The 24,146-nt window shown below is 39.8% G+C and overlaps 1 protein-coding gene and 1 long non-coding RNA gene across 4 annotated transcripts in view; one reads left to right on the top strand and one right to left on the bottom strand.

Annotated features, from left to right (window-relative positions):
* Positions 1-24,146, top strand: part of KCNB2 (potassium voltage-gated channel subfamily B member 2) — a 498,244-nt gene that overhangs the window by 376,987 nt on the left and 97,111 nt on the right. The window lies entirely within an intron of this gene.
* LOC117356017 overlaps positions 19,906-24,146 on the bottom strand; it is a 34,340-nt gene continuing 30,099 nt past the window's right edge. The window contains exon 4 of the long non-coding RNA XR_004538513.1: positions 19,906-20,123. This is a non-coding gene — a long non-coding RNA (uncharacterized LOC117356017). The remainder of the gene's footprint in view (positions 20,124-24,146) is intronic.

Here is a 24,146-nt window from a genome sequence, read left to right as displayed (position 1 = left end):
TTCACAATAAAAATACAAATAAAAGTCTGAATTAGTAATACACATATGATTGTCCTGACGGACCCTACAGAGTGGTGCGTAAAATCACTGTGATTTTACACGTCACTCTGCTTCTTTCAAGCCATTTTCAGGTTTTATGCTCAAAGACACGTACATTGTTGTGCTCATATTTTTATCTTTGTACCCTACATCATCTGGACCCCTGAGGAAGGCGGTCTCGCCGAAACACGAACCGTGTAGGGTTCGTCAGGACAATCATACGTGTATTAGTAATTCAGACTTTTATTTGTATTTTTATTGTGAAGAGCGAATGAAATCATCTTTCAGGACATCCACATCCTGTTGTTTTTATCTTTATAATGATTAAAAAGCCACTTCGATAACAGGCTTAAAATCCTCTCCAAATTTTCTTCAAATATATAGCAAAATGCCTATGAATGTATTTAAAACAGCTTTTTGAACATTATGAACCGCTGTGTGTCAATTGGCATGTTTAAATGCAGGTGCCCAGTTATAGAATCACCATATTAATGTCTGCTAATGACCTTTGCATTAACTGCACAGCATAGGCCTTGCCCACACCAAGCTCCCTAATGAGAATTTCCACAGTAAGATTAAAAGATGGCAGTAGGCAATGTGCTGCATTAACTGTTAAACATTGTTAAACAGTGTTGCTGTGCTGTTAGTGTGCAATAAAAGTCAAGTTAAACATCTAATTAGCTTAGTAAATAGGCCCCGATATGGGAGAAATCTCTTTAGTTTGTTTACATTTAGGTTATAGGTCTGGCTTCATCTCTCATCTGTATTAGATGTGAACGTTCACTAAGATGTGATTGGCTTGTTTACATGGTAGGAGTGGGTGCTGATTCATTGTATATCTTCTGGTATCTCAAACTGATGTACCACATCTTACCCATAATTTAATTCAGTCAAAGACATCTCAACTTACAATGAATCCAACTTTCTTCAGGATCAATAGAATACAAGAATCCTGTGCTCTAAATAAGTAAGCATCATAAATTTCTAGCTGACTCAGAATATACTGGAATACAAGTTGCAATGAGAACTGAATATAGAAACACTGATTGGTTTCCAATAGAATGTGGTGTCAGGCAAGGATGCATCTTGTCACCTTACCTGTTCGACCATTACGGTGAAGCCATCTTCAGAAAAGCAAATTTGGAAGAAGAAAGCATTGGTTTCAAAGTTGGTGGCCAAAATATAAACAACCTGTGCTATGAAGATGATACAACGCTTATCACCTGCAGCAAAGAAGACATGCTGTACCTACTGAGAAAATTCAAAGCTGAAAGTCATAACATGGGATTAGAGAATTGAACATAAACAAGATGCAGATCATAAACATAGAAAATGGTGAAGATTTTGAGCTTGAGGACAATAGAATAGAAGTTGTAAAGGTATCGAGAGTATCCTACAAGAAAACCAAATCGTAGAACAGTCTCCATAATCTTATGTTCCAACTAAAACTAATAGATCCTTGGAGACTCATGCACGGAGATGCTGAACAATTCACTTTTTACTCTCCGCCACATTCAACTTATTCAAGACTTGATTATTTTTTGGTTAGTTTTGGTCTCACTGCTCAGCTGGATAAGACAGAAATACAACCCATCTCTATTTCAGATCATGCTGCCATTTTACTTACTATCAAAGATATTGGATTGCCTGCTAGTCGTACATCGTGGAAGTTCAACTCTATACTACTAACAGACTCGTCTTTCACGGAATTGATTTCTCAACGTATTCAAGAATTTTTCAAGTTGAATCTACCCTCAGACACAGCATGGCATATTACGTGGGATGCTTTTAAAGCATACATTCGAGGAGAAATAATTGCTTTTCAATCAAGACAAAAGAAAAAACTTAAATTGGAACTGCTTTCCATCGAAAATAAAATCTTAGAGGCCGAAAAAGAACATCTCACAGACCTTTCAGATATTACAAAACTGAATACATTATGACAACTGAGATATGCATATAATCTTCATCTCAGCTCATCTGCTGCAAAAGAAATTTTCTTATCAGCGGCTCACTACTACTCTGAAATGAATAAAAGTGGTCATCATCTGGCTACCTTTCTGAAAATCAAATCGGAAAAAACCACTATACCAGCTATAAATGACTTCAATGATGTTACAATAATCAATGATGTGGATATTTGCTCCCGCTTCCTTTGCTATTACAAGGAATTATACTCTTCCGAAAATCCTGATCAACATCTCTTCCAACCGTTTCTTCAAGATCTCCCTCATCCTACAATTAATGACAAGGATGACGATATCCTGACGGCACCCATATTACAAAGTCAACTGACTGAGGCCCTCCTCTCCATGGCTAAACGGAAATCTCCGGGCCCAGATGGTCTAACGGTGGAATTTTTTATAGTGTTCCAAGATGACATCTTACCCTTTCTCTCTAACTATTTTCAACATATTGCTTCACAGGGCATTGCCCACGGTTCAATCACAGAGGCTCTTACCATTGTGCTTTTGAAACCAGGAAAAAATCCTTTACTTGTCCAAAATTATAGACCTCTTTCATTAATCAACGTGGATGCCAAACTATACGCCAAAATCCTTGCCTCCAGGCTCAACAAAGTGCTCCCTAAACTCATACATAGAGATCAGAATGGATTCATGTGTGGACGACTTTCTTCAGATAATACCAGACTTTTCACGCATCTTATTTTGCAAGCACAACAAACATCATCTCCAATGATCGCCACAGCCTTGGATGCGGAAAAGGCTTTTGATCGCATAGAGTGGTCATTCCTCTTTCATGTAATGCGATGGTTCGGTTTCTCAGAAAGTTTTATCACTATGGTATCTACACTATACTCTAACCCGTCTACCAAAATGAGAGTAAATGGCGTAATATCAGAGCCCTTCTCTCCGAAGAGAGGAACCAGACAAGGTTGTCCACTATCACCACTACTGTTTAATATAGCCCTTGAACCTTTACTGATTGCATTTCGTCATAATGATGAAATACAGGGTTTCTAAATGGGAGATCTCTCTATAAAAGCACTTGCGTATGCTGATGATGTCTTATTGTATTCCACTCTAAATTCTTTATCTGCCATCTTATCCACTATAAATTCATATGCTGGTATCTCTGGATATAAACTCAATTCAAACAAGACTGAAGTGATGCCTCTCAATGGATTCCCATGCAGTGATATTATTACCAAGTATCACCTCCAATACTCTCCTAATACCATCAAATATCTGGGAATAACCTTTAGCGCATCTTTAGAGGAGATATAAGAGATTACAATATTGTTCGTATAATGGATATCATAAAATCCTTATCTGCTCAATGGACTCCCCTACGCCTGTCATGGTGGGGAAGACTGGACTCTATTAAGATGACGTTGGCTCCCAAAATAACTTACATCTTATCAATGATACCTTTCCTTCTACCTACAAAGACTTACCAGAAAATAGAGAGTTTGCTCTCTAAATACCTTTGGAATAACAAACCACCTCGCATATCTCTGAAAAACTCAAATGTACCAAAGAAAACGGTGGCATAAATTTCCCTAGCATGTATGATTATCATGTTGCTTTTCTGGCCAGACAAGGGTCCCAATGGTTACACTGTTCTCAGGCTGATGATATACCTAATTGGCTAAACCTCGAACATAAACTATATGATGAACAATTTCTACACTTCTCAGCTCTCTCTTCTCTTAAAACCAATCATCCTACGGATCATATCTTTCGATCAACAAAGGAAGCACTATTATTGATTGATTCCAATGCTAAGATCCCATGGCATACTACCACTAACATTTCAATATGGAATAATCCTCAGATCAAAATCCAAAGATTACATATAGAATGAAAATCATGGATTAAAGAGGGTATCTGGTCAATTAAACACTTATTATTCAACGACCAACTGATGGATTTTGCAACATTATCATTGACATATCATATACCTAATACTCAAGCATATAGATGGATGCAATTACAACATTGTCTCGCCGCATACATGAAACATACCCATTTGACAGTTGACATTCCCTCTTTGTTGCAATACTCCATTGCCTTTCATATGTTGAGGGGAGAAGCTTCAGCATGGTATAAACTCATTAAAAATAATAAATTCCCTCCACCTGTCCACTTATATGACATCTGGTCTTCTGATATGTATATATCTCTTTCTCCAACTGATTGGGAACAACTATGGCTTACATCTTTCAGAGCCTTGAAAGCTGCTTCAATTAAACAAATGATTCTTTTTCTAAACCACAAAGCTTTTTGGACCCCAAACAAACTATCAAAACTGCCGACTGTTAGTACTAACGTTTGTTGGTCATGTAAAATTGCAATAGGCACTTTTGCCCATATGTTTTATGAATGCTCCCTTCTGCAACCTTTTTGGACAGATGTATGGTCAACCATATGTTCTTTATTACACATCACTACTAATTTGTCTCTACCACTTATTTTATTTGGTACCAATCTACCTGTCTCTCTCGATAAAGGTGAAATCAGGCTGATAAAAAATCTCCTATTGATTGCATTGAAAACGATATTGTCACATTGGAAGGACTTCTCTCTCCTTCATGCTAACGAATGGTGGAATACTGTATGTCTTTATGCTAGATATGAAAAAGTAGCTGCTGAAAAATTGAATACCCTTTCTTCCTTCAACTCTATATGGTCTAGTGTTGTGGAGGATAATTAATTTATTTCACTTTGCTGTTTTCAATATAATATGTATTCTTGTGATTTGTTCTCATGAATCCACTGTCCTAGTTTCCATCGTTTTGTATACCTGCAAGTTACCTGTTCTTGTTATCTTTGTTCGTCTCTACTTTACTGAGAAAATAATAAAAAACTTATTGAACTAAAAAAAGAAGTTTTAAAGGATTTCTATCTCCTGGGCACTTTTGTAAACAAATAAGCAACCTGCAGAGAAGATAAATTCCGCAGAATAGCACTTGGTCACTAGTCAATGAAGGCTCTTGACAAAGTATTCAAAGGAAAGGAAATAACACTCCAAACGAAGACTTGTCCACACACTCTTTTTCTCAGTGGTCAATTATAGATGCGAAAGCTGGACACTATGGAAACAAAACAGACAGAAGATTGACTCATTTGAGCTTTGGTGCTAGAAAAGGATTTGATGTATGCCATGGACTGCCAGAACAACTAATAAATCAATTCTGGAAGAGATCAAACTGACTTTGTCACTTGAAGCTCAAATGATGAAGTTATGACTGTCTTATTTTGGTCACACCACCAGAAGAGAAAGATCATTGGAGAAAGACATCATGTTTGGGAAGATCAAAAGAACCAGACAAAGAGGGCAACCAGGAATCAGATGGCTGGACATGTTGAAAACAACCATGGGGATGATGCTGGAGGACCTTACCAGACTAGCACAAAACCAATTTCATTTTAGATCTGTAATTCATCATGACACTAGTACTCAGACACAAGTCAATGGCACCTAACCTAACCTTAACAGTTCCCCAGCACAACTAGTCTACCACTGTCATTTCCCCAACTTGTTTGTGATTTTGCAGTTTTAAATTATAATGTACTGTATACTCAAGAGGTCCAAACTTCATTCTCTCAGACTGGACTGGACCATAGTAAATATCTCAGTTGTGTGCAAATATTTTACTAAGCCTCTAAGGAAATCATGATCTTTAATTCCATTTAGATTAATTTGATTTCCTCTTTACTGAAATATAAATAAAAGCATGTAATTCTATGGATCAGAAAATACTCTTCCAGAGTTACTAGGGTTGCTAGATCCAGCTGTTTTTCTAATAATGCATTCATTTGAAAGTTTTCTATATACAGCTTTCTCAATTTAATTTGAACTGGAGTGGTCTGCTGTGTCAGTCACTGTTTCTTTCAACCCACAAAAGCTATAATCAGCTTTGCCAGAGAGTGATAACTCAGGCATAAGATGAGGTGCAGGCTTACTCAGGGCCATATTCGGCTCTGTCCTGTAGAAATGTATTCCAGTGCATAGTATTTCACACCAGTGGTGTACCAAGAGGGGGTTGGTCTACCCTAGGTGCAGTCCATAAGAGGGTGCTCTGAGCAAGGGCCGGCATCATGGTCCCACTCCAGGCAGTGGCAGCATTCAGAACTCGATGCTCTTGCCAGCATTAGGCCTTCTTTTCTGCCGAGTCCTGACTTCAAAGAAACAGGAAGTAGTCAGGACCTGGCAGAGAGGAAGGCCCAATGCTGAAAAGAGCAGCGAATTCTGAACATTGCACTGCTGACTGGGGGGTGACAAAGAGAGAGGGAGAGAGAGGAAGGGAGGGGTAGAGAAATGCTGCATCCAATTGGGAAGAGGGAGAGAGAAGAAAGACCAGGGAAGAGAGATGCCAGACCATGGAGAAGGAAGGGAGATGCCAGTGCATGGTGGGGAGGAAAGGGAAGGAGACAGAGATGCCAGACCAGTGAGAAAGGAGGGAGAGAAAGGAAAGAGAGGAGATAACAGATAATGGAGGGGAGGGAGAGATGGAAGGGAAGGAGAGAGATGCCAGGGTATGGGGAGGGAAAGGAAGGAGACAGAGATGCCAGAGCATAGTGGAGGAGGTAGAAACAGAGAGAGAAAAATAGAAAGGGAATAAAGCTAAAATGTATTGTATACAAAGGAGAGAAGGGGCACAGGGTAGACAGATTATGAAAGGGTCATAGAAGGACGATGCCATACGGAAGGGGGAGAGGGCCAAAACCAGATGGAAGGGGCAGTGAGAGAGGACAGGTGCTACATGGAAGAGAGAGAGAGGATAGACGCTGGATTGAAAGAAGATAGTGAAGATGATTAAAGCAGAAATGACAAAAGTAGATAAAAAGGGGGCGGGGTTGACTTAGAATAAAATAGTATTGTAGCTGTATTGATAAATGTTTATAAGTAGAAAATGGAAATAAGGTCATCTTTTTATGGGACTAATTTTTTTTACTAACTTTCAAAAACCAAAACCCTCTTCCTCAGGCCAGAACAGGAAATTGTAACAGCAGTATACTGCACTGACCTGAAGAAGGAGGTTTTGGCTTCTGAGAGCTAATGATCAGGAAAGGTCTTCAGAATGAAAAGAAAATGGATTAATCAAAACTTTGGCTTTCAACTCTCAGTCTCAGACAGTGACTTAGACAGGGGCGTTGGTGCCCCTCCCCAACCTCTCATGCCCCCTTCCCTTTCCCCATACCTTTTTAACTTCTCCAACATGAGCAGCATGCTCTATGATGTCACTTCTTAGGCACAGGTCCCAGAAGTGACATCAGAAAGAGTGCCAATGTCAACATGGGCAGCAACCTCATATAGGGGAAGGCAAGGTGCATGTACATATGGCAAGGAGATGAGTGGGAGGGTGGAGAGGAGGAGGGGATGCCACACCCTTAGCAAGACAGCAGCTGGGGCGGAACCCCCCCCCCCCTTATTAAGCCACTGGTCCCAGAATATCTTATATCTGACATATACAGTACATAGTATTGATAAGCTCCACTACCTTACCAGCCTTAGTCAGGTTTTTACAGCAATTGAAAGATGCTTTACTGGCAAAATCCATTAGTTATGAAAAGTTATTGTATTGATTTTCAAATAAACTACTGCTCAACAGAGAAACAATATTCCAGTATTCACTGTGTTGATATATAGCACTTAGAACTGATTTACTCTTTGAGGATATTACTTTCATAGAATAAGAAACATCTTACATAGCTTAATCTAAGCCATCAGTCTGTGGTTCTGTAAAACTATGAGTACAGTCAAATAATTAGTTTTGCCAAGGGCAGAGATATATTGAGTAGTCAGCAAACTGGTAAGGGAAGAACATGGAGAATTGATCATTTAAGAAGGGATGTCCTTCTGGAGTTATTCTGTTAAAAGTAGAATAACCATGTTCAAAATACTACCCAAGGATGATTTTTAACCCACTGCTTCTGTGAGTAAATAAAAACGTGATTTAACAGTTATCGAAGAATCATTTTTATATATAAATAATTTACATTTAAATGCTATTTTCTTACTTTGAGTAGTCTGGTTGTAGATGGATTACTGTAAAAGGACAAAGGAATTTGTTTTGGGGAGATTTTATAAAGGTTTTTCCATGTGTAAAGTCATACACATTCTTCTATTTCTTCTGCTAAAGCTTATACAAGTATATATGTATGTGCCAACAAGAAGATCTTTCTCTCATACTTTTGGAGTCGGATGACGACAGCACACTCGGGGGACCCTTGATAAAGCATTATATGCGAAACATGTCGGGTCAGACTCCTGTGTTTTGGCTGTGAATAAAGTTCAACAATATAAAGCTAAGTAATATACAAACAAAAGCACAAGCACTTTATAGCAGCACTTATATTTATTGAAACATGCAAATATTTATTTAAAGTTATTATATGGTACAACTAAGCAATACAAAACAAGGACGGCCAATGATGAGGCGCCACATAAAGCTTCTCGCAGTAAGTTAGTACTTTTGCGGTGGAGTGGTGGGGCTGAGGCTTCCTTTAGAAAATATATAAGCATATATGGTCCAGGTTGGAGCACTGATATATAGAAGATATCTGTGCATGTATAATACTAACAAGAATATGTATGGCATATTCATCCCCTGAAGTAAGCATGCTATTGGGAACGCCTGCTATCAATGTAATTATACCTACATGGGGTAAGTATTTTTTTTCTTAATGTATTTATATACCACTTATAGCTGCTTTACATTCAGGTACTAAGCATTTTTCCCTATCTGTCCTGGTGGGCTCACACTCTGTCTAAGTATGTTATCGAAAACTACCGTATCTCAATTTTTTTTGTAGCTTGTTTTTGATCTTGAAAACTACTGTGTACTGTGTACTGGCTCCTGGGAAAGGCGGGCTATAAAACTAATTAAATAGATTCAGTAAATGGAACTGAAATTTAGGCACCAGGATGATGTGTGCTGAGCGTGAATTCTGTAATAGCAGATTTGCACGGAATTGCCATTATAAAATGCTAGCACAGGTTTAGTAAATACCGTATTTTTTTGTGCCATAAGACGCACCTGACCATAAGATGCACCCTAGATTTAGAGGAGGAAAACAAGAAAAAAACCATTCTGAACCAAATTATCCCTGCCAAGCTCTGCATCCACCCCCACACTCCTTGCCAAGCTCAGCACCCTGTCCCCCCTCCCTGCCAGACTCTGTACCCTGTCCCCCCTCTGGTAGTCTAGGGGTAGTCAATTCTATTCTCTCTCTGGTTCTTCGGCTACCAATAGCTCTCTATTTCATTCCTCACACTCCCTAAATGCTGAGGAATTAGCTAATGATTTTTCAGTAAAGGTTATTAAACTCAGAAATCAGATTGACTTTGATTCTACTATTTTTTCAACCCCCGAGTCTCCCATTCAATCTGCATTAGTTTCTGAACTTTCTTTGACCTCTGAGTCTTCTACTCAGATTGTATCAGTCTCTGAACTTTCTGAGTTCAACCTCCCTTCTGTTCAATCCTTAAGGAAAGCAGTTACTTCATTTCATTCTAGCTCTTCTCCTAATGACCCAATTCATCATTTCTCGTTAAAAGATTTCTCAATTGCCTAATAGGCCCTATGATGACTATTGCAGTAATTCCCAACCCTGTCCTGGAGGAACACCAGGCCAATCGGGTTTTCAGGCTAGCCCTAATGAATATGCATGAGAGAGATTTGCATATGATGGAAGTGATAGGCATGCAAATTTGCTTCATGCATATTCATTAGGGCTAGCCTGAAAACCCAATTGGCCTGGTGTTCCTCCAGGACAGGGTTAGGAACCACTGGACTATTGTATCAACTAGTCACCAGTCTGCAACTTTTCCCTCAGCTTGGAAACACGCCATAGTAGTTCCATTTCTTAAATTCCCAAAACTTGACCCTTTAGAAGTAAATAACTATTGCCCAATCTCAAATTTACCTTTTCTTTCAAAAATTACAGAGAAAGTTGTTGCTACATAGCTGATTAGACCAAATTAATGCCCTTTATTCATGCCAAACGAGCTTTCGGCTCAATCACTCGACAGAACATTCTCTATTAGGTTTGGTTAATCATGTACGTTCATCTCTTAACAGTAACCGAGATGTTGTTCTCTTTTCTTTAGACATGTCTGCTGCATTTGACTTGGTTGACCACGATATTCTATTATGTCGTCTGGAAGATCTACATATTTCTGATAAGGCTCTTCAATGATTCAAATCAAATCTGACAGATAGGATCTACTCTGTTTCTTCTTTAGGTTCTCTTTCTACTTCATGTTCACTTCAGTCAGGGGTCTGTACTAGGGCCTATACTTTTTAACATCTTTCTGGCCCCCCTGACTTTAATGCTCCAATCTCTTGGATTTACATTCTTCATCTATGCTGATGATATCCAATTGTTGCATCCCCTTAACATTAGCTGTTCTCAAGATTATACTCCGATTTCTGGTAAACTTGATAAGGTTGCAGACTGGCTAACTATGAATAGATTAAAAATTAATTCACAAAAAACATCTACAATGTTGTTTCATCTACAAAAAGTAGTTCAGATCTCCCTTGTTTTAGATTTAAGGGTACTACTCTTCTGCATTCAACATCAATTAAAAATTCTCAGCGTAATTATAGATAATACTTTATCTTTTCATCAGCATATTTCCAGTGTTGTTTCATCCTCTTTTTAAAAATTGAGGCAAATTCACTCTGTAAGATCGCTACTAAATATGGATTCTGTTAGAATTCTCTTACATTCTATGATTATATCTTGATTGGATTACCGTAATTCTCTGTTAATAGGACTTCCTCAGTATCAACTCCGATGGCTTCAGCTTGTCCAGAATACGGCTCTTCGCTTGCTTTATCGCCATCCATATTTGATCATATAACTCCGGTATTTAAAATTGAACATATGCTTCCAATGGTATATAGGATTCCTTTCAAATATAATGTTCTTACATTTCAAATTTGATCATCTGGCCTTCCTTTATTTCTGTACAGTCATCTGATTCCTTACATGCCAACAAAGAATCTTCGTTCCTCTTCTCAGCATTTGTTAAATGTACCATCATTTCAACAAATGTTCCTGGATGCTAACCGCGAGTCAAGTTTCTCAGTGATGGCCCCGAGTCTTTGGAACTCGTTACCACTTTATCTGAGATTGGAAAAATCTCTTAAAGTCTTCAAGTCACAGCTGAAGGCTTATTATTTCAGAAAGGCTTGTGACTGTGAATCCCTACAGATGCTTCCTATCCCGGAATAAACAAAACAAAAACAACTTTATCCTCTTAACCTCTTGTGTTTTTCCTTTGTTTTGTTAATTTTCCCTTTCCCTTATAAATATTATAACTCATCCCTTCCCTGAATATCCTTTTGTCCAAGTTTGTTTACAGTATTGGTCTTTCCCCTGTCTGGGATTTTTATTTTTAACCTGTACCCATTGTTTTTAACTTTGTTAACCACCTTGATTAACTACAATTGTTAAGAAATGCGGTATATTAAATAAACTATTAAATAAACTGTAACTGTTTACAGTTTTGTGCCTAACCTTAGGCGATGAGGACTTATGCCATATCAAAGGTTGGTGTAAGTGCTCATTCCTAATTGATGGCAGTTAGGCACATAGAGATGCAGTTTGTCCCTGTCCCCATGGGCTCTGTACCCATCCCTGCTCCATCCCCACCCTATCCCTGTGAGCTCAGTCCTCGTCCCCACCCCACGGTTAACCGTGGATACCTATCCCCATGTCATTCTCTACATCCAGGGCCACTGAAATACCTAATGTAACTCGCCTTCCAGTTATATGTTCAATTGCTAATTCTTTGTGCATTAACACACACAAGGAGCACATAATCCAAGGCACCTAGAGGAAGATTCTCAAAACTTACCATGCCTTTAGCAATGGTTACTAAACCAGCTCTAGCCAGTTTAGCATGGCAGTACTTTATCAGCCGATTATCAAAACAGCTCACCGTGGTCTTTTCCAAGCTTCCTGGCAGACTCTGACTCTGCCATGCAAATGTATTACAATGAGGTCATGAATATTAAAGTGGTAGTAAAATGAGCTCATCAATATTTAAATGAGTACTCCAGGCAATTCTTTATCATCACTGGGTGATTGTCCAAGCTCAATGTCAGCTTTTGATGACCAAAAATTACCAGCTGGTCTGGGGGGTGCCGGTAATGTGCAAAGTGCATCTGAGGTGTGCATTTCTGGCTGTGGCTCATCATAAAATTTAAACGAGCACTCCAGGCAATTCTTTATCATCACCGGGTGATTGTCCAAGCTCGGCGTCAGCTTTTGATGACCAAAAATTACCATCTGGTCCGGGGGTGCCAGTAATATGCAAAGTGCATCTGAGGCATACATTTCTGGCTGTGGCTCATCATAAAATTTTTTTTTAAATACACTATTCACATAAATTATAGTAGTTTGGGGGGGGGAAGATCACAAAAGCACATTTCTCAAGCATATGACTCACGCCTGTAATATATGCTTCAATAAGGTACGCACACAATATGTATCCCTACAGCACAGCTTTTCCCAGCACATGTATACATTTACGCCTCTTTCTGTGGTCTATTCTGTGCATGTGGCGATCACTATCACCAGCGATTCATCTCATGTAAATTTGGCATCCCTCCGTGAACCTTATTTGCATGCACAGTTTTTCAGGAACCACTCATCTTTTTCAAATCGTTACATTTACGGCCGTGACAGCAGCCCATCGTATTTTACCAGCGATATTAGGTAATCTTCTCCCTAGTTATAGAATTTTCCTTCACATCTCCTGTTTACCTACTGTGACCATTTATTTTTTTCATCAAAACGGGACATCTATTGTCAGTCCTGCCCCCAATCCCGCCCTAGCCATGCCCCCAATACCGCCCCCAATTTCTTCCATTCATTTTTCATGTACACATAATATCTTATTAATTCATAATGGTAACCATAAAATAAAATAAAAAACTACAAAGCACACTATACACAGAGAAAACGATTATCATTTATATTTGGGGGGGGGTTCAAAGATGTCAAGGCAGATGACTTTAAAATATGCAATGTCACCTCAGTAACTATAGAAAAATAGACAAATATAGTACAAAATATAGACAGCAGATATAAATTCTCAAAATGGACACATTTTGATCACTAAATTGAAAATAAAATCATTTTCCCTATCTTTCCTGTCTGGTGATTTCATGAGTCTCTGGTTGCGTTTCCTTCTGATTGTTCTTCGGCGGACCAGGAGGGTTTGAATCAGGCGCTGGAGGGAGGCTTTTTTTTTTTTTTTTGCGCGGCAGGGATGAACAGGAAGCGATCACCTGTCCCATTGTCCCCATGCACAGCTTCGGGACGCAGTCCCTGAAAACGGGACATTTTGGCATCTCGAAGCTGTGTGTGAGGACAATGGGACAGGGGATCTAAAAACGGGACGGTCCTGTTCAAAACGGGACGTACGGTCACCTTATGTTTACCTCAAATATCATCTTCGGTTTTAATCTCATTAGACCAGGTTCTCATTGTGCCTGTCTGTAATTTGCTATGTAATGCCCTAGTTTAGAGAACCATATAAATGCCAAACTAAATTCATAATTGAGCTAATTAAGAATAAATTAAGTGTCATCCATTGCTTCTAATATTGTAGGTGAAATCCTTATGACCTATCCAGTACTGAAGGCCAATTATTCTGTCAGAGCAGATTCCTTGTAAGTCATGCACAAAATGTTAAATGAATATGAAAGGACAATTTTTGGCAAATGACTCTGGTAGAATTGCAGTCTCATATTTCTGGCACAAGCATGCAGTGGCACCAATACTTGACTGACAAAACTTTATTAACAATGAAGGACCCGGTATTTTTCATTTGCTTTGACACCATATCTAAATACATAAAGGTCAAATTAGTTCAGGTTTGGAACCTATGAGCTGCAGAGTCAATTAGGAAGGAATGGGGGCTATGAAAGAAGCACATGTTTTTAAATGTGGCTAGAAAGCAGAATTTGTAGAAGACGATGCACAATGATATAGAAGGATCATATATTGCCACAGATACAGCCATGATCCCTTTCCTTTATTTCTGAGCTTCCATTCTAAACAACAGAGAACACCTACTATAGAGGGACCTACAAGACCATTCCATATTGCATCATCTTCTGAAGCAGGAATCTCAAATGTTCCTCACTTTATGAAAAAGGAAGGCACATTTGACATCCTTTTACATGTTAAATCACATTACAATTAAGTATGCAAATGCATGTAGATGTAACACAGTTGGCAAAGTATTTAAACAAAAACAAACTTTTGCCGTAGAAAATTTGGAGGCCCTTTCACTAAGCTGTACTAAAAAATGGCCTGTGGTATCAGTAGCGCGGGGCTGTCCCGCAAGCCAAGGCAACTTGTAGCATAGCTATAAAATGGCTGCTTTCCTATTTCCCCCGTTCCTGGCCACACACTAATTTCCCAGTTAGCACGGGAACCCTTACCAAAACCTATTTACTAAGTAGTAAAGGCTTCTGTGCTAACTACCCGCTCATCAGTTATGCGTGTGGTGATACAGCCGCACCAACTGATTAGTGCTGGGCATGCCTACTCTTTGCCCCCAAATATGCTCCCAGCAATCTTCTACTTTCTACTTGTATCCCAACATAAAACTACCTTAGGACGCCTGAGCGTGCAACACAGTAGTGAATTTTAACCCACGGGAGGCACACATTAGTGCTTACCGCAGCTTCATAAAAGGACCACGTATGTCTTGCTACAGAATCTATTCTTGAGCTCCAACAGGAACCTGGGGGCTATGGATACGATAAGCACGATGTTAAACTTTTAACACCCATATGGAATATAACAGAACTGAATGGCCATAGCATTTCGTGTCATCCAGTTTTGTAGTTACAGCAGCTTCTCATTTTCCTGGTCTCTGAAAAACATCTGTAGGTTTCATGCTTAGCCATCTGACACAGAATTAAACAAAGGATAGGGATTTATGCCACTTAATAAATCAACAGTGACAGTCCCATTTTAATGGGTGCATTTTACCTTTCATGAACAATGAAAATTTACCTACATTTCTCTGACAGTTGGCTGGCAGCAATATCTCTGACTAAAAGGAATCACAGGAAAAGAGAACACTGAAGCAAAGTAATAGCAATCAGACAAAACCAGCAATTGGTAAGGGCTGACTCAAGGGCACAGTGGCAGTGATGCATGCTAGCACAGTGGATATTTAGTTTTTAGGCTTGAACCTAGCTAAGGATGCTGTGTGGTGACAGAGTTATAGCACTATGGGAAGGGGGTCCCAAGACACTGCACATCAGTGAAATTATGGGACAAGAATAGAGGATCCTTATTTGCAAAGTAGAAATAACAGTGTGTATTTAAATGTTTAACATGCTATACTGGATGCTGCCAAAATGAATGGCAAATTGAGCTATGTGAAATGTCAAAAGTTGCAGCAAAGATGCAGGCAAACCCATGGCCAAGCCTGTCTGGCAGGCTGGCACAAGATAAATTAGTATCTGGTCTGCCTGGCAGCCTGCGAGAACAAGAATAAATAGAAGTCCTAGCAGAAATGCAGATGACAATGTAGTTAGATCTGGCTGACTCACAGGAAAAACAGTAGATTTGATGTTCTGAGAACAGCAAAACTAGCATTGACAGCTATATAGATAGATCTATTTTATATCTATTTAATATAATCAGTATTTGTCGAAACAGTGTTTTTTTGAAGAAAATTGGTTTGGAGCCATTTCCAATCCAGCCCTTGGAGCAGACTTATTTCCCTTTGGGTTTTCAGGATATCCATAATGAATATGCATGAGATAGAATTGCATGCATTGCTTCAACTACAGGCAAATCTCACTCATGAATATTCATTGTGGACATCCCTTCTTTTCTATCATAATTGTATTTCGACAGCCTACCTTATACACTGATGTAATGTGACTTGTAACTAATGGAACCCATTTTAGATTGTAAACCGCCCAGATGGTTATAACCCTTGGAGTGGGATAAAAAGATATCAATAAACTTGGAAACTTGGACTAGGTGTGCCCCGAGGACTAGGTTGCAAAGGACTGGTTTATAGTATCACTTCCTTTTGGACATTTAGGGTCAGATTCTGAAAAAACTTGATGAAAGTTAGGCGCCAGGAGGTGCCTAGATCACGCCCTACTGATGCCTAACTTAAGTTTTTTGGGGTTTTTTAAATCTTTTTATTTTTTTAATTTTTCAAATTAAACAAGCAAATCAAAAACTTGCATACAGATTTATAGAGATTATTAACAGAAAATTTATAAACCTAATTCCACTTTACCCAGTGATTTAGGTTATTCCTTTTTTATAAATCAACATATTTAGTCCACCATATATTGAGAGAGATTTTAGAAATATATTAGTGGAAAAAAGAAAAAAAAAAAACTTATTCAACCTTGAAAGCGGCACTTATCTGTAGTTTCTACAGCCATTTATGATAACATAGAACATAGAAAAAAGCGGCAGAAAAGGGCTATAGCCCACCAAGTCTGCCCATTCCAAGTATCCCCCCCCCCTGAGTTTACTCCCTTAAAGATCCCACGTGAGTATCCCATTTTTTCTTAAAATCCGTCACGCTGCTGGCCTTTATCACCTGGAGTGGGAGTCTGTTCCAATGATCCACCACTCTCTCGGTGAAGAAGTACTTCCTGGAGTCGCCATGAAACTTCCCTCCCCTGACTTTCAGCGGATGCCCTCTGGTGGTCGAGGGTCCCATGAACAGAAGTATTGGTTTAGTAGTTCTGCCTTCTCAGAATCTGATTCTGCAAAGTTGCCGTCCGATTGCTATACATTTTCAGCTATGGGCACTACTTGCTCTTTTGATTTTATAAAACCTAACAGTTGTTTAGGTAAAAAAAAACCAGATAACTCTTATTCTGATGGGTAACAAAACATTTTACAGGAAATTTCAACAAAAAGTTTGCTCCCAGGGCTAGGACTCTTGGCCTTTCTCCGCCTCTGAGATCTTAAAGACATGTCTGGAAATATTTGAACATTAGAACCTAAAAACCGATCATTTATATGACGAAAATACAAAAGTAGTACATATTCTCTATCACTTTCCAAAGCAAGAGTTATTAACAAGGTTTTCCTTTCCGTTATGACCTCTAAAGAGTTTTCCAGAAAAGTTGTTAGATTAGTTTCCACTTCGTTTCCCCTTGAATCTCATTTGAAGTAGACATTTCCACAGGTTTCTTTATTTGAAAATAATTAGCTCTAACAATAGGTGGCAAACTTTCTGTAGGAATAAGCAGAATTTCCTTAAAGTACTTCCTTGCCATCTCCATTGGAGAAATTAAGGGACATTTAGGAAAATTAAGGAGTGCCAAATTATTTTTCCTTAATTGGTTTTCGAAGATTTCCATTTTCCCAGCAATAAATGTTCTTTCCTTTGCTAATTCCAAATCCAAAGCCTTCATTTCACAAATTTTTGTCTCCTGTTTTTCTATCTTTTCACTTATATCTTTAAGGGCCAAACTTTGTTGCTCCACTTTGGAGTGGATAGTTCCATAGTCAGTGTTTAAAGTAGAAAAAGACAATTTAAGGTCTGCGTCCATAATTGAAATGGCCTGCCATAAAGCCTCCATGTCTATTTTTTCCGGCTTCTCCAACACCCCAAATATGATCTTAGTTCCACCAGAAGCTCCTCTCACCTCTGCTTCAGTGTGGGGTAGCTGTTGCTGTTCTCCAGCCTCTCCAGCTCCTGATGATGTTGGAGCTACCGACCCTCCTTTGCTGAGGTTCGAAATCTCCTCCCGGAACATCGATTCCTCAGACACTCTCAACATTGAACTGCTTCCGGGTTGCGGTGGTGGCTGCCTTTGCTCCGGGCTTAGCAACACCCGAGTCTGTAGGCTGAGCTTGCTCGACGAATTCGGGCTTGTCCCTGAAGTAGAAGCTGCAGATTCACCCAGTCGGGCAAATGCTCCTTCAATTGTGGTCTGCACCAGCCATTGTGGTGCCGCTATCACCACCAGAGAGTTGCCGCGAAAGGCTCCTTTCCTCTTACCCATGACTAGGTAAGAGTAATGCTGTAAAAACGCTAGCAGACCGAAAATGACGGAGCCTCCTTCTCAGGCTTCCGCTCCCGTCGCCATCTTGTTTCTCTCTCCCCCTAACTTAAGTGTTTTATTGGTTGCAAGTGGTGTGATAATTAGTCATGCCATTAAAAAGCAATGAAAAACTCATTTTATACAAATTAGGCGCTACTAGGCAGCCTCTGGGACAGGCATCTGGGTCCATGGTGCCTAATGACGTTGAAGCCTGGAAGTGGGCGTGTTTAGGGGCAGCGCTGGACTTCAGCATCATTAGGCATCACTGGCCGCAATCCTGCAAGGACCCTAGGCTCCAGAAATGTAGGCCTGTAAAACCCTGGCCTATATTTCCGGCACCTAGGGTCCTTGCTACATACAATTCTGTAAGCGGCACCTGTCCGTGACTGACAGAATCAGCTCCTTGATCTGTACTTATAAAACTAACATAGATGCCTGTGTGCCATTATAAAATAAGCTCACACAAGGATCCCCAGAAGAATTAAACTAGCATCTGGATTTATCTGGTAGGCTGCAAGTACAGTAATAACTAGAAGTCTGACTAGAAATGCAAATTGATTGATTGATTGATTTTTAATATTTATGCACCACTTATAACCTATGCAGTTTACATTCAGGTATTCAAGCATTTCTCCTTATCTGTCCCAGCCGGCTCACGAGCTATCTAACATACCTGAGGCAATGGGGTGTTAAGGAACAAGGTACATAGACTCTCACTAAAATAAGTTAAGGTGGGAATTACTGCATGATGATATCGCATGCCTATGCAAACAGATAATGCAAAGAACATAACATAAGAATAGCCTTACTGGGTCAGACCAATGGTCCATCAAGCCCAGTAGCTCGTTCTCAAGGTGGCCAATCCAGGTCACTAGTACCTGGCCAAAACCCAAGGTGTAGCAATATTCCATGCTACCAATACAGGGCAAGCAGCGGCTTCCCCCTTGTCTTTCTCAATAATAGACTATGGACTTTTCCTCCATGAACTTGTCCAAACCTTTCTTAACACATAGGGTCAGATCTAGTAAATGGTCCCAAAATTAGGTACCATTGTGATCCAAGTTAAGATAGTATTCTTCACAGGGCACCCATTACAGAACGCTAGCTTGGTATGTTACTCACACCTTTGGGCAAGAGCACTTATGCCTGCCAAAAGCTGGTGTAAATGTCCAACTGATGGCAGGTAGGGACACAAATCCAGGTATTCTATAACCGCATGCCCAATTTCTGAGAACACACTGCCTCAAACTCACAAAGAATGAGATGAAGAGATCTGACTATAGATCATAACCCACACAAATGAATGATCTCAAACAACAGTCCGAGATAAATTACACTTTTAGCAGAGAGGAAAAGATCTCGGCAACCCTACAAATGATCTGATTAGGATAAATAAGTCTGCATGACATGGGTTCCGTTGTCTTTCATCGATCAAAAACCTCTCTGTTTTCAATTTACTCAATTATTCTTGAAAAATATCTTTTACTTTTTTTTTATCTTTTTTAGTTAATTAAAGGTGGAAAAACTTGAATTGAAAAACTTATCTTATGTGTGGTGCACAAATTCCCTCTGCACTATGCAATGTACAAGAAGGTGAAAGTTTCCATAGAAAAGTAAATTTAAGAAAGAGTCATGTTATGATGTTACAAAGAGGAAGTTTCAGAGGAAATATATGAAATGTTACTCAAAGGGAGTAGAGCAGTGAGAGACATCAGACAGAAGAAACAAAGCAAGGTGTTTGAGTGTTTACTTCTCGTATGTAATATACATTACTTTAGAAAACAGTACAAGATGCGGAGAAGCAGAAATCAGTGCCCAGAGAGTGATTTTATAGCATCATTCAGCTGCAATAAAGTCTGATGCATCTTTAGAGCAAATACACTTGAGTGTCATCTTCCGAGCTATGTAGAGCTGATAATAACTACTTTCTTCTTGGCCTGTGGATTGATGTTGAGAGCCTGTACAGTATGGGAAGGGGCTTATTAAAACCCTACTTCACTCCTTTGTAGGCATCAACTATCGTCAACACAGGAGGATTGAAACTCTTGCTTAGAAAAAAAGAAAGCAGCTTAGAATAGTTTTTATTTCTATTGCAGTTTATTTACAGAACAGTTGTTATGATATCCTTAGAGAACTCAATACAGTGATACCTTGGAATCCGAATGCCCCAGTACTCGAACAACTTGGAATCCAAACAAAAAATTTGAGCAAATTTTGCCCCAGAATCTGAACGCCCTGCACATTGTTTGTGTGTACGTTTCCCCAGTGCTTGGGCTACCCATACATCGTTCCGTTTATTGTCAGAAGCTGTAGTGAAAGCATCTTGTGTGATTTTCACCTTTGTGTAGTTTAGTGAGAAAATACTGTACTGTATTATTATTATTATTTGTTAATATTTTACCTTAAAATCCAGTGTATTTACTGTTAAAATTTGAGTTTGTGGGACCCAGGAACAGATTCATCCTGTTTCTATTATTTTAAATGGGAAAAATTGTCTTGGAACTCGAACGATTTGGAACTCGAACAGCGTTCTGGAATGGATTAAGTTCGGATTCCAAGGTATCACTGTTCTTGCATGTCCCCATGCTAGAAATATGTCTACAATATCGATCTGAGCATTCAAGTTTCTTTCCTCCTGTATCCTTATTCTGCTGGAGACAGCAGAAAATGTGGTGTTTTCCACAACCAATGTACCTTTCAGATTATCTTCCTATGACATTCGATGTCTGCTAAAAATAACCTCAACAATGCTCAAGGGGGGTTTCACACGCACACTGCCTGATCCATGAAAATGTAAAGGAGTGACGCAGAATGCCTCATGTGAAAAACTCTAACATTTGATTAAGCTGGTTCCCAGAGTTTTGCTGTCAATTTACCTTTGAATTCTCAGTAGCAGCAAAGTCAGCAATTAAATCAAATTGGGTAGGAGGGGTGGGGGGAACAAAGAAAAAACGTGATTTTTTCATATTGCATGTCTCTTGACTTTTCAGATCTTGGGCTGTCAACTCGAAAGACAGCCAGATTCAGATACAATATTTTTACTGTGCTGCAGTCTAAATTTGGCTTCCTTTACTGTATCTATTTTTAGTCTGATAGCTGAAATATTTTGGACATATGGGAGGAATGGGGCTTTTAAGAATGACAGTGAAGCAGGATGAGCACTGGCTTTCATGCCCTAGCATGTTTAGAATGAAATTGCTTTTGTTTGGGCTTACACATTCAAACTCTCTCTGCAAAATAACTATGACTATTATGTTATGCACATGCTACATGACTATATTTTAATATCTCAAGACATCAGGCATAGTTAAAATGCCTTTATTTGCTTTCATCATGAGTAACATATTTACCCCCTCTTTTACAAAGCCCAATAGCGTGGGCTGCTGTGGTAACTACCCCAAAGCCCATAGGATTTAAAGGCTTTGGGGGCTTTTGCCACACAGCAGCCACTAACGCAGCTATGTTAAAAAAAAAAAAAAAAAAAAGGGGGGGGGGTATTTTGATGTCTGTATGTGGTTAGGAATTCCAGGTCCCCAGTTTAGTCAAAAACTGAACTTAGCCTTTATGGGCCCGATTTTCAGCTGGCAACAATCAGTGTTTTGCTGACCGCCACCAGTGCGAAATCCAGAAATGCAATGTCAGGCCATGTCCAGGCACTGGCATTGAATTTCCAGTTTTATGGAGCTGAAACACATAGCTGGTTAAGTGTGATATTCAGCATTTAACCAGCTGTGTTTGTATGGTTAGATTCTGAATATCTGGCCAAGTGTTGACTGTCTCTAGAACGCCCCCCAAATATGCAATTTTGAGTTCGGTGCTAATCGGTTATTTGCAGAAGGGCTAACTGGTTAAGTGTTGCTGAAAATGACTGGTTAGCTCCAAACAGGTGATTTAGCCAGCCAGGAGCCATTTCTAGCCAGTTAAATTGTGTTGAATATTGACCCCTATATCTTGACTGAATGATGCAAAGAGGAAAAAAAAAGAAAAGCACCTGAAGGTGGTTAATAAATCCTAATAAATAAATATGCTTTGTAAATCCTCTAAGAATGCAAGGCACGAGTTTAAATGAACAGCTAACCAGACAGTTAAATGCAAACAAAAGACAGATGCATACAATGAAAGATGTAACCTTTCTCCCTGGCATTAAAGACTATACGAGGGGGGTACTGAAAAGTGCTCAGCCCAACCAAACAACTTCTTAAATTCTGAACGTTATTTTGCCCCTGTAGCTGAAAAGAGTATTATCTTATTTCATTAAGTGCCAGTTTGCAGAAACAAAATTCTCTGTTTTGACATTGTTTCAGCCCATTAATTGAACCATATCCACGTCATTCTCTTCCTGGTTGGGCTGAGCACTTTTCAGCACAATACAATAGAATCACATACTAATTAGCCAATAGCAAAAGGCCTGTAAGCCATCAGACTAGCTTATGCATCCTAAACTAGTGTTGTGTAATACAAGAAAAAGAAGTGATAGAACCCTGCTTAGCAGAACTGACAAGATCTACAGTTAATGTTCAGGAGCACCTCCAAAGTAACAAGTTCATTCCTGTTGTAGACGCCATTATCCAGGAGACAAATAACAAAAATGCATGATTTGGGTAAATCTCAAAGCATGTATACTGCTGGTACAAACTCAGGGATAGTGACTCACACAACAACATAGGCATTGACATAAGAACATAAGGATAGCCTTACTGGGTCAGACCAATGGTCCATCAAGTCCAGTAGCTCGTTTTCATGGTGGCCAACCCAGGTCACTAGTACCTGGCCAAAACCCAAGGTGTAGCAATATTCCATGCTACCAATACAGGGCAAGCAGTGGCTTCCCCCATGTCTTTCTCAATAACAGACTATGGACTTTTCCTCCAGGAACTTGTCCAAACCTTTCTTAAAACCAGTTACCCTATCCACTACCACATCCTCTGGCAATGCATCCCAGAGCTTAACTATTATCTGAGTGAAAAAAAATTTCCCCTACTTGCCTTGCTACCCTAACCAAAACCAATGCACTTCCCTACCTTCCTCATCTCCTATTCTTTGGGTCCAGTCTCTCTCTCCTCAGCCATTAGTTTAAAAACTTGTCAAGTCTACCAGCAGTGATTAGATCAGGTCTTCTTCTAGCCTGCCTCGGTGCCTTCCCCTCTGTCGCAATTTCTTTTTACTGCATGGGTGCAGTGGCGTAGCAAGGGTAAGAGGCGCCTGGGGCGGTGGCACACCCCCCCCCCCCCCGTACCAAACTCTCTCCCCATGCTCTTTCTGTGCCACACTCACCTCCCTCATTTCTCACCCCCATGCCTCTTAAAATCTTTGCCAGCGCAAGCAACTTCTCTGGCCTGCTGCTTGTGCTGGTTTTCCCTCTGACATCACTTCCTGGCCCCGTGACCCAGAAGAAATTTCAAAGGGAGCCAGGCCAGTGTGAGCAACAGGCTAAAGTAGTTGCTCACACTGGCGAAGATTTTAAAGAGGTACAGGGGAAAGGGGAAGGGAGAGCACAAGCATAGCGTGAGGGGGCAGAGAGGTGCCGTTGTCCCCACCATGGCAGCACCAGGGGCTGTCCACCTCCCACCCTTACCAAATCATCGTGTGGGTGGAATGCAGCAGAAGAAAGTTTGGGGGCAGCTAGAGGAAAGTCTGATTTAGCAGCTGCCACAAGTTTTTAAACTCGCAGCTAAGGGAAAAGAGGCTGGACCCAAGGGGGTGAGGAAGAGGAAGGTAAGGAATGTAATTAGAGTCTCAGAAAGGAATGGAGGTGGGAAGAAGAGCAACAGTACCTGGAAAAGGAAAGAGGTAGACACACTGCAAGTAAAGAAAAGAGAGGGTGAAATACTGCATTTGAAGGAAAGGGATTGACGAAGATAAGTGGTTAACACTGAAATCAACCATACATGAAGCAACTAGCCGCTTCATAAAATCAGTAAATAAACGACAAAGAAACAATAAACCCCAATGGTTCACCGCAGAGATCTCACACCTTGTTAAGGAGAAAAAAAAAGCATTTCTTTCCTACAAGCGTACGGAAACAAGAGAAGCTATCACGGAATATAGGACCAGATCTACAGCGGTC

Source organism: Geotrypetes seraphini, chromosome 2, assembly GCF_902459505.1.
Source record: "Geotrypetes seraphini chromosome 2, aGeoSer1.1, whole genome shotgun sequence".
Lineage (NCBI taxonomy): Eukaryota > Metazoa > Chordata > Amphibia > Gymnophiona > Dermophiidae > Geotrypetes > Geotrypetes seraphini.
Note: the sequence above shows the minus strand (reverse complement) of the source record. Positions and strands in the feature narration are given on the sequence as shown.